The sequence below is a fragment of the Triturus cristatus genome, chromosome 5_1 (genome assembly GCF_964204655.1).
Source record: "Triturus cristatus chromosome 5_1, aTriCri1.1, whole genome shotgun sequence".
NCBI lineage: Eukaryota > Metazoa > Chordata > Amphibia > Caudata > Salamandridae > Triturus > Triturus cristatus.
Window position 1 is genome coordinate 1,012,748,590 of NC_140587.1, and position 17,811 is coordinate 1,012,766,400.

Consider the following 17,811-nt stretch of genomic DNA (forward strand, 5'->3'; position numbering starts at 1 on the left):
AGCACTCCAACCCATTGTTCTCCAGCTCACCATGCCACCTCAGATTCGACCCAGCCATATGCAAATCAGCCTTGACCCTGTTCCTCATGGAAACAGCCCAGCCCCATTTGCCAAGCCAGGTCCTCCCTGAACCGAAACACAAGCAACCTAGGACTGGTTTCAGCCAGGTACAGCTTGGTTCGTGTGACACAGTGAGCATGGGACCCAAGTCTGGGCATGCCCATGCCACTTAGGGCGGTACATTAAACTCACAAAAGGTGATGGGAGGCTGCATTCAATAAATCTAACCACTGGCTTTCATTCGGGTGGCACTCCAACACATCGTTCTTTTGCTCACCATGCCACATCAATTTGGCCCCAGCCATATGAATATGGACTACCTACACAGCAACTCCCCCTAAGCTTTTTCAACCTCTCTGTGATTCACTGCGATGCTCTCTGCTGGCTTTGGCCCACAGCGCTGCTGGCTCGCAGCTGCTGAGATTTTACGTGCTTGACTTTCAGTTTGAGCATATGCGGGTTGTTTCCATTTCTTGTTTATGATACGGTCACCATTTTGGGAAGCAATAGCAGACCACTGTCATACAGACCACTGTCATTAGAGAGGTACAAACCCATCTAATAGTACAAAACACAAAACCAGACTGGTGGTTACTTGTCGGTGACAATCACATAAATCTGTCTTGCTTCTACTATATAAACAAACCCGGTTACAAATTTCAATCACGGTCAGAGAATACTAATTTAGCCCTGAAGGCACAGGAGTATGCCTAGTCAAGGAAGCCCGACCAATGAAATCAGAACCAATGAATAGACAAAAGGCTCTAGAAGTCCTTTTGGCCATTTCACCGCAATGCATGGCAGTTTCTCACATGTGTGTGGTAAAGAGTTTTATAATTTTATGTATAATTGCATTAACACAATAAAAGAAAATAAACACGTAGTTGAAATAAAGACATGATGTTGCGAGAACTGTATTTATCCTAACATTAGCTAATGTAGATCTTGATTTCAAAATGGTTGGTGCTGTCTGCAGCCATCTATTCAGCATGTAATTATTTTGTCTATGTCTCACACTGTGCACAGACTAATTTCAAAGAGACTTTATTCGATTGTTTAATGAATCAATCATAAAAGTACATAAAAACATTTCATTCCTTAAATACTATAACATTTTATATACAATACATAATCAGATTTCATATTGAGAATTAGTCATACAAACAATCATACTAGTCTCCTTAATTACAAAATAATAAGTTTCCTGCGGCTAAGTACTTTTTTTAAGAACATGCCATTCCTCCAGGCTCTGTGTACATCATCCAGGAGCTGCAGCACAAGCAAGGCAGGGCGACATTGTCTCAAGCCCAGCTCCTTTAAAATTGGAACAATGAAAACTTTCCTCAAATTACTATAGAATCTACAAAATAGAAGCATGTGTATTGTCGATTGTTCCGAGCGATTATCACAGGGACACAGTCCTAGTATTCGAGACCAATCATTCATACCAGGGAAGCTCACTTGTCTGTGGAAGATACTACACCTAAAACGAGTTAATAAAAATCTATCATAGCCACCAGGTACATATCATAAATAAGGCTGAATACTAAAAGAAGATAAAATCAATTGATTATACTGGACAGTGGGTTTTAAACTCTTTGTTGTTAATCTTATAGTGTACAGAAGCAAAAGGTCCTGTCTTTTTAATTCCTTTCTGCTAATCAGTTGCATGGTACTCGGGTTGTTATAATATTCTGGGTGACCAAGATCGGACATAAAGTTTCTAATGGACCTCAGCCACAGAATTAGTAAAGCTTCTTCAAGTTTTAAGCTGTCTGCTACAATATCCTGATTTAACTTTGTCTTGGGTTTAGTCCAGATCCTATGCCATAGGAGAAGTGGCTCAATTTTTATTAGATCTAAAATATATGGCAGACCCAACTCCGAGTGACAGACATACACAAATAGACTACTAGGAGCAGCTAAAATGTATCTCAAAAAGATATTTTCCACCGTTTGCAGCGGCTGTGTATCTGTAAAGCCCCACACAGCCGCTCCATACATGGCTGCAGAGAAACATTTTGCTTTGTAAATCTTTATTAATTCCAAAGGTGGTCTTCTCCCAAGTTTCCTTGCAAAATTAGCAAGGGCCATTGTCGATCTAGCAAATAGAAGTTTTTTTGCCATAATGGCTCGTGTCCAATAGTTATTTCGGTCAAATAATATTCCCAAGTATGCAAAACATTTAGTGGGCTCTAATTTCTGACCCTCTAAAAACATGTCCCTACACTTATGGCTCCCTGTTCCACACGTAAATATCAATGGGGAGGGAATGAGAAGCAGTGATCCATCCAGCTTCCAATGGTAATACAAAAAATCAAGTTCTGGGAGAATGGATCACTTGTCCTGTGGTATCAGGGTCTTAGATTTTAGGAAACTGTATAAGAAAACCCTCATATGAGTACACAGGTCGGGGGCGGTGTATCTTGATTCTCCGCCTTCGTGTACTGTCACAGCATCTTCATTGGGCTTCTTTTGTTAGTATGCTGTCCTCCACCTGGAGGTAGACCAACTGATATTACAGTAGCGTCCAGGTATCAAAAGAGAGAGGGATGTCCAAAGTGCTCATAGGTGGTGAGGTTAAAATTCCCTACTAAACTCAAAAAGCTACAAAAATTTTATTGAGAATACGAGTGAAGTGGGAAATTAAAACAAAAATGATGTTATGATAGATAGAGTTACTAGTCTATTGCATCAGTGAATAAGGTCTGTGAATAAGGTCAACATGTTTCAGCCTTCTCGTTCATTCTTAACCCCTTCAGTGCCACGCCCTTTCCCCGCCCTGTGCCGGCCGTTACATTAGCGGGCGGGGTTTATGACGAGCTGGACTCGTCATGGGCACAGCGCAACCGCGGCCCATGACGAGTCCAGCTCGTCATGGGCACTGAAGAGGTTAAGGCTTTCGTCAGGACCGAAATGTGAAAGGGGCCCGTTCTGCCGCCTTTTATTGAGTGATCAGTTGATCACATCTATGTTAATTCCTTTGAAGAGTTATTGTCTCTGAAATATAAATGAAATTATTTGCATTTCTTGTAATCATTTTACCCTCTTTTCAGCATTAGTGATATAGTGACCATTTGTCCTATATAATTAATGGGGCTGTGACAATGATAACGTGGTTCGTTAATTATCGTGCTTGCAATTGAGCAATTCAAAAGGGAAGTTGGCGCGCTAAAAACAATTGAGCAGTCATGGAGAACACAACCACGAGGCAAAAGACTAATGCGGTAAGAGCACCCAACTAAATAACATTCAATCCCACAGGAACAGGTTCCTTGATCTCTGATGTCCCGAGGAAGCAATAACGAGACATTGAGCAAGGTAATGGAGACTACAATATGATACTCATATCAAACTGATAACGATGGCCCGTACGACATAGCGGACAATCTGCGTATTTGTTTGTTTTTCTGGTCAAATGTGCACGTATCTTTAATCACGGTAAACATATACTGTTTATTCTATCTTATTTAAGGCTGAATAACACGAACTGGCTATACGCGAGCTCACAACACACATAGAATAAGAATAAGTGGATGAATGTCGATTTACTTACTAAATCAGATATGCCCCCACGAGTGCTATCACGCTTGAGACTACATCTAAACCAACAGTATTGGCCCGGACGGCACAACAGATCCACTACGCTTTTCTATTAAACGCGTATTTACTCTCAAACAATAACATAATTAACTCCTATATTCACGTAAACATAGGATTATTGACACGCACTAGATACTCACAGACCTACATCTAAATAAAGCGAGTTAATGTTGTACATGTGCTGTTTGATCTTAGATGCCTACAAAAGTGCTACCGAAATGTTTCATTTGGGCTGCTTTGTTTATTAGATTTAACATGCCTACACAAGTGCTACCGTAATTAAGCCTTCTAACCACGTTTATGACTTCCCTCCTCTAATAGCCCACATGCCAGTCTCTCCATGACTGCTCAATTGTTTTTAGCGCGCCAACTTCCCTTTTGAATTGCTCAATTGCAAGCACGATAATTAACGAACCACGTTATCATTGTCACAGCCCCATTAATTATATAGGACAAATGGTCACTATATCACTAATGCTGAAAAGAGGGTAAAATGATTACAAGAAATGCAAATAATTTCATTTATATTACAGAGACAATAACTCTTCAAAGGAATTAACATAGATGTGATCAACTGATCACTCAATAAAAGGCGGCAGAACGGGCCCCTTTCACATTTCGGTCCTGACGAAAGCCTTAAGAATGAACGAGAAGGCTGAAACATGTTGACCTTATTCACAGACCTTATTCACTGATGCAATAGACTAGTAACTCTGTCTATCATAACATCATTTTTGTTTTAATTTCCCACTTCACTCGTATTCTCAATAAAATTTTTGTAGCTTTTTGAGTTTAGTAGGGAATTTTAACCTCACCACCTATGAGCACTTTGCACATCCCTCTCTCTTTTGATACCTGGACGCTACTGTAATATCAGTTGGTCTACCTCCAGGTGGAGGACAGCATACTAACAAAAGAAGCCCAATGAAGATGCTGTGACAGTACACGAAGGCGGAGAATCAAGATACACCGCCCCCGACCTGTGTACTCATATGAGGGTTTTCTTATACAGTTTCCTAAAATCTAAGACCCTGATACCACAGGACAAGTGATCCATTCTCCCTGTTCCACACCTCATTATGTAGGTTTTTGAAGTATTCACCTTAAGGTCCAGGTGGCCCATAAACTTAGTAAAACTATCTAGAACATGTTGTAGGCCTAGTTGGGTCCAGGACATTAAAACCGCATCATCTGCGTAGAGAAGTGCAGGAATGGGACGTACAGCTATTTGTGGGAAGTCTTGGTTATCCTTAAGTAGTGCCTCACATAAACCATTAATGTAAAGGTTAAAAAGAAAGGGGGCCAGGACACAACCTTGTCTCACCCCCTTCCTAATAGGATATGAGGCTGTGCATTCTCCACCTAAGCCAAAGCGTACTCGCGCCTTGGCATCACAATATAGGCGTATAAGAAAATGAATAATTTGTATATCTACCCCTATCTTCTCAAGGATAACCCACAACTCCTCATGTCTCACAGAGTCAAAGGCGGCCGTGAGATCAACAAAAGCTAGAAACAGCCTGCCTTTCTTAACTCGTGTGTATTTACCAACTAAAATTGCTAAATTAAGGCTCTGTTCCACTGTCCCTAATCCTGCCCGGAAACCATATTGTATGTCGGACAGAACATTGTTTTCCTCTGCCCAATCATTTAGACGTTCCAATATTATGCGTCCAGCCACCTTGGTCAAGGCATCTAATAAAGAGATTGGCCTATAACACTTCGGGTCCTGACGGTCCCCCTTTTTAAAAATTGGGACTATGGTGGATTCTACCCAAGTTGTTGGAAAGGGGGCGCGACAACTAGCCATTAAAACCTGAGTGATAATGGCCCCCATAGTTCAATATTAAATTTAAAAAGATCTATGGGGACCCCATCCGGTCCTGGGGCCTTCCCCCCAAAACTCACAGAAAGTGCACGTGTCACCTCCTCCAGTGTAAACTGAAGATCAGAATACTAGGCCTCAGGGTTATTGATGGTTTCCCTGGGAGCACTCTCAGTGTGAATGACAGAGTTTTCATCTATATTGTACAACCCTGAGAAGAATTTGATCCACTGCGTCTCTGATACAGCAACTTCCACTGATGGCCCTTCCCTGGAATTCAGGTGAGGTGTTTTTACTATTCTCCAAAAAGCCAGACTATCTACCCTTATAGATGCTTTGTGAGGAGATTCCCAAGCTTTATTTATTTATTTATTGTGGCTTTTCTTTCCTTAAGGGCCACTCTATATTCCCCTCTTACCTTTCTTATATTTTCAACATTTTTAGAAATCTAATGTAATTGCCTTTTTAAATTAGAAAAGGCCCGGAGCACTTTGAATTAAACCAGCCACGAGGGTTTCTTTTATTCTTTCGTAAGACAGATAACAATTCTCTTACGGCCTCTGAAATCGACTGAAAGGAGGAAAGAATATTAACTGGAGTAGCCACCTCACTCACTCAGACTATTCATATTCTAGCTATTTTGTAAACACTGCTCTGAAATGTAATGTCACTTTCCAGGTACAGACAGATGTTTCTTCCAAGTTCTCTAACACACTGTTTCACCGACAGTAAATGTTCCCCGGGCCTCATTTAATAAGACCATGGTGATTTCTCATGAGAAATTGTCCTTGTATATCAAGTACTGACATTGTATTAACAATGTAGGTGTCTGAAAGGCACGAGGGATGGGAACTGCGTAATCTGAATCTGTGGGATAGTGCTGAATAATGTGATTTCAGAAATGTTTCAATCTTCTTTAACCTGACTGGTCCAATTTGTGTGATTTTGATATAATTGTATTTATGTATAGAAAACCATTTTTGAGGGTATTGGGGCTCACTCTTTGTGATCATTAGGAGGCGTCACTATGTCGGTCTGATTTTTGATTTATGTCTTGTATTATTTGAACTCAACTATACTCTCTTCTACTATTTTATTATTTGCGTTATATTCTGTGCTTCATGCTGTTATTTGATTTAAAAGACTAACTGGCTGACTTCTAACCATTTCTGTAATGACTTAACTCCCTAAATAAACTTTCATTTTTCACTTCACTGTTTGTCAAGTTTTCATTGTAAAGCCTAATGTGTTTTTTTACTATGTACATTGTAAATTGCATTGAAGATGGGTTGGACAGGTCCTGTTGAGGAGTGCCGTGCTCAGGAGCAGCTTATGGCACAAGAAATTCCTTAGAGAAATCAGGTGTCTTGAGCATTGGTGCTAAACACATTGCCTCCTTCAGGGTATCAAATGCCTTCAGACACACCTCCATCTAGATCACCTTCTTGGGCTCCTTCTTGGAAGTCGCTCAGTTAAGGGGTCAACAATACTATCATATCCCTTAACAAATCTGTTGCAGTACCCAGTGAGGGATAGGAAAGCTTTCACTTCAATGTGGATCTCAGGAGGCTCCAAATCCTATAATGGTTGTTATCTTTGGCTAGAGAGGCAGTCTTGGTGGCCCAAGTATACAACTGATACTTGCCCTATCTGGCTCTTAGTTGCCTTGATTGTCAGGCCTGATGCACTTCTCTGGGGTGGTGCAGGTGGTCATCCCAGCTTGACCTGAAAAAAGCAATGTCATCCAAGTAGGCATCGCTGAAGTTTTCTAGTCCAGCTAGGACCCGGTTGACCAACCTCTAAAAGGTGGTATATGCATTCTTCAGTCCAAAGGGCATCACTTTGAACTGAAAGTGGCCCTTTGGACAGGAGAATGCTGACCTGTCCTTGGCCTCTGCAGGTGATCACCTGCGGTCTATCAAGCTTCCTAACATCAGCCTCCCTCTGTAGGCCCTCAAGAGTAGAGCACTCCCTCTGCACTTTGCAGAACTATAACATGGATGGCCCCCTCTCAGTTCGTCACCCGGCTAACTCAGGTAGATCTCCCAGAGCATCAATGTCTTCCCATGTAAGTTCGGGAGTCACCCTCAGGATCAGCCTCCTCCTAGACCTGAAGCCAGTTTCCAACGCTGCTTCTCCTTCCTCTTCTTGGCAGGCACCTGGGCCATTTTCCAGGCTGCAAGCCCTCTGACTCCCCTGTTGGGCTGCCATGGAAAGTGTGGTTAGGCACACCCACTCATGCTATACCAACATCTCTAAATGAAACCTGAGCTCCACCTCTTTTCACATGATGTGCTCAAGATTACTTGCCAACAGTCAACAGGCATGGCTGGACTCACAGCTACCTTTAGGTAACCTGAGATCGCCCATTCAAAGGGACCTAGAACCATCAGATAGCGGCTCAACTGGTCGGCTACTGCCACAACCTGGTAGACTCCTTTTCTTCAAGGACTACCTGCTCTGAGGTTCCTGTGTCTCTTTGCCTATTCATGGTGACACACTGCCTATATTCTTTTGCTATTGTCAGGCATGTAAGCCTTTGACACCATCTCTTTGTCATCCAGGGTCACTAGAGTAACCTCTGAACTCCCCTAAAACTAACTGGAGAAATCTCATTCCCCAGTAGCCATTCTTGGGGTAGACACAATAGTGGGGGATTGCTTCCTGCGGGTCCGATGGTGTCCCCTTTAAGGTGCCCATACGGGTAATATTCATGGCCCTTGGAAAGACGTCCCTGGGCTATTTTTGGCCCATTAAAACCATCCTTCTTTTCCTCAGAATTAGACTGGGAGTCCTTCCCAAGAAAACTCTTTTGGGGGCTCCTTTGGTTTTCTTTATCTGCTCCTCCTTCTTCTAGTGGGGAACCGTTACACCATTATGGAGGCACTCTGCCCACCCCAGGGGACTTCTTTGACACTCTAGTACGAATCCAGAAGTCAGCTTCCTTTCCAAGTTAACTACACACACAATAAGCTTTGAATCAATCAGGTGTTGGTACAGCTCTGCAAAAGCAATTACTAAACATGTTCTCCCTCAAAAATAGATTGCAGATCCCATCATAGTCATTCACTTTGCTGCCATTTACCCATCCTTCTAGTGCCTACCTAAAGTAATCCATGAAATCCACCCAAGACTTCACGGCTTTGGTGAATTTCATGGATAAGTCTTGGATGGATGGCGGTCCCTAAACTTTAAGCAGTACTTCTCTCAGATCAAATCAAACTTAACAATGAGGGCATACTTTATGAGTGTATACTTCACCCTGTCACCTTTAGGTAGGGTCAGTAGGGTACTCATACCCGAAGTGAGCCTATGCTTCCAGACCCCCCCTAATCCTCCTCAGGAACTGTGTGCATTTGCAGGGCCACCCTATAGGCCTTAAACCACTTGTCAATATCATACCCCATCCCAAAGTTAGGCACCAGGTCTTTGGGAATGTGGACCCTTTTACCTCATTTAGTCACCGGTATTGCTTCCACCATCTTCACTGGTCTCTGTGGCCATCCTGGCTTTCAGGCCCAGTTCTTTTTGACTCATCATACAGGCCAACAGAATCTTCTTCACCTCCAGAGCAGCAGCTTTTCCTCTAAGGGTTATTCAGCTGCTGCTCTGATCTCTTCTGCTGTTTTCTTCTCTTCTGAATTCTCAGGTCCATCTCAGAACTACCTGTCTTCTAACTCTGATTTGGGGCCAGACTTGCAGAGGAAATATGGCTTCCAGCTACAGGGACTACAGGTGACCTCATCCCTGTGGGCATCTCTTCTTCCTCCTCTGGAATTGGCTCTGGGCCTGCAACCAAGACACTTTCTTCTTCTCCCTCATCTTCCGCCACGTCCTCTGGATTATCAGCCTCTTGCATCAAGGCTTTGCATCAAGCGTAGCTCCTCATAGGCACTGAAGGCTATTGAAAGTCCTACTTGGTGAACCCTTTCCTTAAGGTTAGCCCCCTCTCCTTTTAGAGACAATTCACGTCTGCCAATTCGAAGCTCTCAATGTTGCTGAGACTCAACTCATTCCTTGCAAGAATCACAGGTACAAAAAAATAAGTTATTTTGATGTCCGGTTATAAATGGATTTTTTTTTCTGGACACACAGCCTTAGGGGTACAAGGCGGTCGTGCACTAGGTGGCTGTGAGCTCCGGGGCAGGGAAACTTTTTTCGCTGCGATATGTGCATCTACCCCCCACCGCTTTGCCCCACACATACCTGGTAAAAAGTCACTGCACCCCCAGAGGGGGGATCCCGCTTTCTTCCCTGTTTTTGCCCAAATGTTAGAGGCTTTTCTCTTGACCCAGCCGCTGGTGCAGGGATATTATACTGGGAGGAAGCCACAAGATAGCTCCAGCACTGCAGGATGGCCCGCGCTCGGGTCCCACAAACCAGCATCAGCACAAGTCCTTAGGGGTGGACTTAGAGTAGGAGCCAGGTGACAGGGGATGGCCTGGGGAGGATTACCTACGGCGGAGCATAATAATATTCCTCTGCCCCTGGGAACAGCGAGGCGGAGGAGATGGGAGGCTGTGGAGGTGGCTTAGAGGAGCCAGTATTCTGTTTCTATGGAGAGAGGCCAAGCTTGGCTAAAACCTCAAGGTACATGCTTTGTACTCATACTACAGCCATCTCCAGGGTAAGTCCTGAGTGAATATTTCCTCTGCGGCCTCTGAAGTTATTGTGTAGTCTCAATGTATTATTGCTGGGGGGGGGGGGGGGGGGCTTGAAGTTTCAAATCTTAGTCAGGGAGGCCTGTAAACAGCCTAACAAGATATCGGGGCAGGAGTAGGAAAGCACCGGCTCTCTCGAGCAAAGTGTTACAGTTCACTAACTCCTTTTAAAAAAAGTTATAGCATCGCCTGCCCTCCACCAATGCGATGAAGGGGCCCCTGAGGGGGCCATGGGAAGATGAAGTCAGACTACGGAATCTTCCCACGTCCCTGTAGCTGTGAGGAGTACCAGTGGCACTGACATACTTGGCACAGAAACCAGTCCAGGCATGAATGGCCAAACCTAGCATGTCCCACAAATAACCACCAAGAACAGGTTTGAGGTTTTCAGCTACCCGCAGATTCCAGAACTTTCCATCACATAAATGTGAGGAAAATGTGTTTTGTTTGAGGTATGCAAGGGGTTCTGATTAACAGAAACTGGTGAGAGCCACACAAGTCACCCCATTCTGGATTATTCTGGGTGTCTAGGTTTCAAAAATGCACAGGTTTGTTAGATTTTCTAGGTCCAAAATCCACAGCTAGGCACACTGCAAAAAAAGGATCATTTTTCACTGGATAAGTGATGTGTCCATGTTGAGTTATGGGCTGTTTCCTGTCGCGGGCACTAGGCCTACCCAGACAAGAGAGGTACCATTTTTATCAGCAGACTTGGGGCAATGCTGGGTGGGTGTAAGTTTGTCGCTCCCCGCAGTTTCCAGAACTTTCCATAACAGAATAGTGTTTTTTTTTTTTTACAAAGTTTGAGCTTTGCAAGGGATTCTGGGTAACATAACCTTGTGAGAGCCACACAAGTCACCCCATCCGGTATTTCCCTGGGTGTCTAGTTTAAAAAAATGTACAGGTTTGCTAGGTTTCCATAGGTGCCGTCTGAGCTAAGGCGCAAAACTCCACAGCTAGGTACATTGCAAAAAATCTTTCATCTTTCACTGGAAAAATGTGATGTGTCGACCTTGCATTTTGGGCCGTATTCTGTTGTAGGCACTAAGTCTACCCATACAAGTGAGGTACCACGTTTATCCGCAGACTTGGGGGAATGCTGGGTGAGTGGAAGTTTGTGGCTTCCCACAGATTCCAGCACTTTCCATCACAGAAAATTGTGTTTTATACAAAGTTTGAGCTTTGCAATTGATTCTGGGTAACATAACCTGGTGAGAGCCAGACAAGTCATCCCATCCTGGATTTCCCTGGGTGTCTAGTTTTCAAAAATGTACAAGTTTGCTAGGTTTCCCTAGGTGTCGGCTGAGCTAGGGCCCAAAATCCACAGCTAGGCACATTGCAAAAAAAGGGTCAGTTTTTAGAGGAAAAATGTGATGTGTCCACGTTGTGTTTTGGGCAATGTTCTGTCGCAGACACTAGGTCTATCCACACAAGTGGGGTAATTTTTTTATTGTGAAACTTAGGGAAACACAGAATAGTAGAACAAGTGTTATTACAGTTTGTCTTTCTATGCATTTCTGCCTTCCAAATGTAAGACAGTGTTTTAAAAAAAAGTCATTTTGAACAATACCCTCAAATTCACATGCTAATATTGGTAATCGCAAATTCAGAAATGCACAAATAACCATTGCTTTTACACTCCACATCTTGTTCCCATTTCAGATATACATAGGTTTCCTTGATACCTATTTTTCACTCCTACATTTTACCAAATGAATTACTGTATAACCGGTAAACAATGATATCCATTGCAAGGTACAACTGAGTTATTGGCTCTGCGTACCTCAGGTTCTTGGTGAACCTACAATCCTCATATATATCCACAACCAAACGGGTCACATGGACGTTACGGTATATAGCTTTAAAAAATCTACCATAGTTAGAAGAAGTTACAGGTGAAAATGTAGGCACAAATGGCTGTTTTTTCAACACTAAAGTTCAATGTTCTTTTATCTCAACTGTTACTTTCTATAGGACAACGTTAAAAGGTTCTACACAAATGACCCCTTGCTGAATTCAGGATTTTGTCTACTTTTCAGAAATGTATAGCTATCTGGGATCCATTATTGATTTTGCACCCATTTCTACCACTAACTGGAAGGAGGTTGAAAGCACAGAAAATAGGAATATGCCAAAACTGTGTAGAAAATGTTGGTTTTCTGACAAAGGTCTGCCGGTTCCTGAAAGCTGTGAAGATGGAGATTTTAGCACCACAAATCCTTCTTTGATACCATTTATAGGGAAAAAACAGAACCCTTTGTTCTGCAGAACTTTTTCCTAATTTTCCCCCCAAAAACAAAATGTTTCTGTATTTTGACCAATTTCTCGACCCCCTCCATGGTAATCTACAAATCCTGGGAACCTTAAGAATCCTCAGCATGTTGGAAGAAAAGGGCGCCAATTTGGCTAGGGGACCTAATGTGGGCAAAATGTTATGGGAGCCTACGCGCAAACTACCCCAAATAGCTAAAAAAATGGCATGGCACGGGGAGGCCTGGCAGCGAAAGGGTTTAAGCACCTGTTGTGACATTTATGTGTGAACTGCAAGCCACGGTTGCACATCTTCGCAGGGCCAGCTCACGCTGCCAATTTTCGGATGGCGACAACTTGTGCATTAGTAGCTTGCAGGTGCAAGCAATTATGACGGGCGGTGGGGGCAAGCAACATCATGGGAGTGGGAAACCAACAGCGATCACAGGTGTAGCATTGAACATAAAAATGAGGTGCAGGACACTAAAAAAGAGACGGCTGGTTACTTTGGGCTTCTCTCAGAGCCACTCCTTCAGCCATGCACTTATACCAGATGGCCTCGTAAAGGAATTTACACTTCCTTTCCTTCTAACCATCCTCGAAGATAGCAATAAAAGGCATTCTTAACACGCTCTTCCTCAGCATTGCACATGCATATAACAGAAATGACATCCACGTATCTTGAAATGATGCTGCAAGAATAAATAGCTCTAAAGCAGTCATTTTCACAGTGTGCCTGCTGTATTAGTTACATCAGCCTTGGAATTATAAAGCAAATGGCAACTGCAATTCAAAACAGGGTGGCAAAGTACCACAGCGTTATTCAAAATACTTTTTTTTTTTTAAGTGTGAAAAAAAGCGCTGTGAGGCGGCCAGAGCCGCTGAGTCTTCGTACTTTTGTTGTTATGGTGAACTGGTGCAAGCCAACATGGACAGCGGGAGTGGCTGTAAGATGAGGGACAGTAGGAGTGAAGCAAGACGATGGAGTGCGGGAGGTGAATGGTGTAAGGAACGTGGGAGGTGGCGTGCAAAAACAGGCGCTCTATTAGAGTACTGGAAGTTACACCGGAGACACTATCTTCTGTATAGAGAAGGAAAGGAGTCTAACTATGCGCATCGACCTTTCTGTGCCGCTTCAACATTTTTGCCAGCCCGAGCCTTTCTTTTATAATTTATTATAACAACTTTGTTAGCTCACTTCAACTGTCCAAGAACTACAACTCCCAGAATGCACTGACTAGTTTACCAGAAGCACGGGACTGGTGATATGAAGTCACAGACAACCTAACCCATTCTGACACATGATCTTCTCTTGAAGGGTAGAGTGGCTGGCCTACATTGACATGGTCAGGGTGGGAGGTCACATCAGGGCAGTTTTTCCAAACGACAGGTGGAGAGCGTTGGGGAAAGCAAGTATATTTAAGGTAACATTCCCATGACTGATATTCGAAGGTTCCATTCCGCACAGCGTAAACAAAGTCTTCCTTAGAGGAAGGAGATACGTGTACTTGTAGAGTTAGCCAACATCACCAAAACCACAAGTAACATCAAATAAATGTAGTCTGACAGTGCTAATTATAATAGAAGGCAAATCACCATTGATATAAATAAACATTCGGATCAAAGCCATGCACTATTGAAATCACAGTACTCGGAGGCGGAGCCAAGCAGACCATCAGGGCGGACGTGCTCCTCTGAGCGAGCTCCGCAGGCCTGCATTAAAATCCTATTATCCTGCTGAAAGCAATTCTCTTCTCAAGTCCGAGAATCTACATCTGCTTACCACCCCCGGCGGAGACATAGGGGCTACCTTAAGGGTTTAACAACGAAAACGGGACTCCATACGGCCAGTGGCGCTGTTGCTCGGCTTGCCCTGTCGGCCGCGGCCTGGCGATCGCTGTGCGCGCCCCCTGCAGAAGCAATGTGCGGCCGCTTAGGGACCACCAGGGTCCCGGGCTAAAGAGGAGCCGTGCTTCGACTGACGTCACTGCGGTGTGGAGCTCCGCCGAGGGTGAACATGATCCGAAATACGTTGGGGCCCGGGCGGGGCCAGGGCGCCCGATCTACGCGCTGCGCAGTGACCTGTGGCGCCGACTCGGAGGGGACGTGGTGGCAGCATAATCTTGCGATCGCTGCACAGGAGAGAGGTGAGGCACCAGGGTTGGACTGGGATTAAAAATCGGCCCGGGCACGCTAAAAACAAGCATTGGCATAGCCAATAAATCCCGCCTTTGGGACTTTATAAGTGTATAGCAATGCAACAGTTGTTGATGCACTAAGGATATTGTGCTGCATAACTAAATACTTATAAAGTCCCAAAAGCGAGATTTATTGGCTATGCCAATGCTTGTTTTCTGTTATTTTTGTTGCAGGGAGTTTTTAGGCCTCGCGCCTAGCGGTGCACTGCGCATACAGTGCTTGTGCAGCGCGAGACATTTAGTAGGTGAAAAACGGGGAATCGAAGCTGACCTAGGAATCGCACACGCTCGTGCGATTTCTTTTGTGCTACGCGTTTGGCCTCTTTGCGTGCGTCTTTTCATAAAAGACTGCACGCCATTGGCCAAAGGCGGGTGCATTGCTCCGCACATGGCCTATTGGTGTCTATTACACGCTGGTAGCACGAGCAGAGTGCGGCCAATCGGACTTTTGTTTATATTCAGGCTCCCTTGAGCCGGTGGGGCTGACGAGCCCATGGCTACGCACCTGCGCGCCTTGAGTGGTACTTTACCTGAGAACACTTTTTATGGCAGCCTACGCAGCAACCCCACACACATACCTACTCCCTGCTGACGAGAGACAACTACCTCGAAACACGTGTCCAGGGATGGCTAACGCGACACTCATTTTCACTTTAAACTTTGGCATAGGCGTACTCGCCGACGCTACTTCATGGACCACAATGCTTTGGGGTAACACGCTGGTAGAATGAGCAGAGTGCGGCCAATCGGACTTTCGCTTGTTAAACTTGCAGTTCTAGTTTTTGCAGAATTGTGCACTAGCCTACAGTTCCAAGCATGCGCTCTGCTAATTAAAGGTGTCGTCGCGTGCCATAAGCCCACTTAGTAGAGGTGCACTTTGCATTCCCTTGGACAGGTAACAGGCGTGTTCTTCCATTATCTCTTGTAGTGTGATGGCAGCAATCTGTTAAATTGTAGTGCACATTTACGAAGAGGCATCTCTTGACGCTGTTGACAGATAACTGATATTTATTGTTACCTCCAACTCGGTGGTGCTCCATTTAGAGACTACAGGAGGGTGGTGTGAGAGGCCTTGCTAGGATTCAAACCTGTGACCATCGTGTCAAACAAACACCCCTGCTGTGAATGCATTAGCTCACTGAGTCCCCAGGACCTGCTACCTTTTCTTTATTGTCTTTTCCGGGTCAGAGAGAGAATGGTCTCTATTGACTAACCTTGCCCCTTACATCTCTCCCTTGACACTTGACACTGACGCAGCAGATGAAGCAGTGAGGGGCTCCTCGAGGTGAAGAAAGGATCTGCAGACAACGGCACCTGCGTGGGTGGGGGCTCTGTTTGCTCACTGTGGGAGTCAGTGTAATTGGGCTCGTGATGGATTGTGTGTGACCAGCCAGCTGTGGAACCAGGTGCCCTGCCTGCAACTCTCGCGCGCTAGCACGTTACGTACGCTCTGTGCCACTATGCGTCGTGCCGTCACCTTTTAAGCAGAATGGATGGGGTGGCCTGGCTGTGTGATGGCCCCGCAGGGGGGACGCTCTGCAACCGCCGGTTCAAGCGTCCTTCTGTTAACAGACCTGCCTTCCCCCATGGAGATGGAAGCCTGGACAGAGCTTCAAGTGGGATGAAAAAAACATTCTCTCAAATGGGCGTGGTCAATGTAATTACGGGCACGTCTTAAAAACAGTAAACTAAGCATCTCTGCTCAGCATAATGTGCCACCACTCGACTGGTATCTTGCTGTTTGTCATTGCAACCAGACATATGATACAGCAAGAAACATTATACCTACATCAAACCAGGATTACTGGCTATGTCAATGGTTGTTAGTTGCATAAGATAAATAAGCAACAACTATGACTTCGTTGTATATAATATTGAAAATGTTTCAGTTCTGAAATGATTAGACTGAAATCACTTTTAACAAGTCTCTTTGGAGTTGCCTCAAAGGCAGCGGAGGGTGGTACTGCTGCAGAGTTCAGATTTTCTTTTGGCACCCTGAGGGTGAGGACAAAAATGGTGGGCCTGAATGCGACCCGTCTCGGCACCTGCTTTTTAGGACTGACAGTGATGGGCAGCGCGGGACCCTGCACACTTAACGCCCTGAGTCTGGTCCTTTCAAGGTTCTGTCAGTCGGTGACCTGTCCTTGTACTTTTACCGCACGAGTTTATGACGTTTTCATATACCTACCTGCATCTCCTTTATGGCATATGATCAGTGTATTCCGGATTAGCCTGTACTGCGTGGATAGCCCCGGCTCTTACATTTTAGTAATTTACATTACACATTAAGTTCAGCCTTCTACATTGGTTGATGCTACACAACATTTATTATTTCAAATCGCATCTTAGAATGGTTTACTGTTAAAATTCAGTTTCCTTCAAAGTTCAGTATTTCGACAAATTCTCACTTGTGGTGTGTGTGCATGTTAAATATCAGCGTCAGAATACCGAGGTTACTGAATATATAGGTTAAAAAAAATCAAAAAAAATATCGACAGGTAAGTTGACTTTCTATACCTATCTCCACGTATATGTACCTATGAGGTACCTATATCTCAAGTTAGGCATAATTAATCTATACTTCCCTATATGCACTTATCTTTCCCATATTTTGGCCCTCGATATTCTGTTCTCGATATTCTTGTACCTCATTATTCTTTATGAAGATATATTCAGCAGAGCAGTCGCGCATGCTGTGCCTTGTATGTATTGTAACAAACAACAAGGTGATGGATGGAATGCTTGCAATAATCTTTCAATTGATTGGAGCATTAACACCCACTTGCCACTCTAGACAGAGGCCTGCCTTATGCAAATCAGTACCGACCCAGCTCCTCTTGGGAACAGTCTATCCTGAACTGCCAGCAGACTTTACATCGCTGGCAATAACTAAGTGCTCAGATATTTCCTTGTATGGTTTTCTTTACGTTTTTCCTAGTATATAATGTTTTTTAGCTTACCACCCTGGCAGTATGTCAATATTTATATTTGCCCTTCTTTGCTGTACTTTATATCTGTGGCACTTCCCTTGCATGTTCTGCCTCAATGCACACCAGTATCTCTTCATACATGTCCATGTATGATGTGCTTTACATTTGTGGCAGTAGTTCAGTGTTCATGCATGCCCTTGCATGGTCTGCCTCACGCTATTGGGTGTCTCTGAATGTTTATACATGTCCGTGCATGTTGTGCCTCTCGTTGATTATACCGTAGT

The 17,811-nt window shown here is 44.2% G+C and overlaps 1 protein-coding gene across 1 annotated transcript in view; it reads right to left on the reverse strand.

Annotated features, from left to right (window-relative positions):
- Positions 1-17,811, reverse strand: part of SLC6A19 (solute carrier family 6 member 19) — a 793,248-nt gene that overhangs the window by 505,909 nt on the left and 269,528 nt on the right. The window lies entirely within an intron of this gene.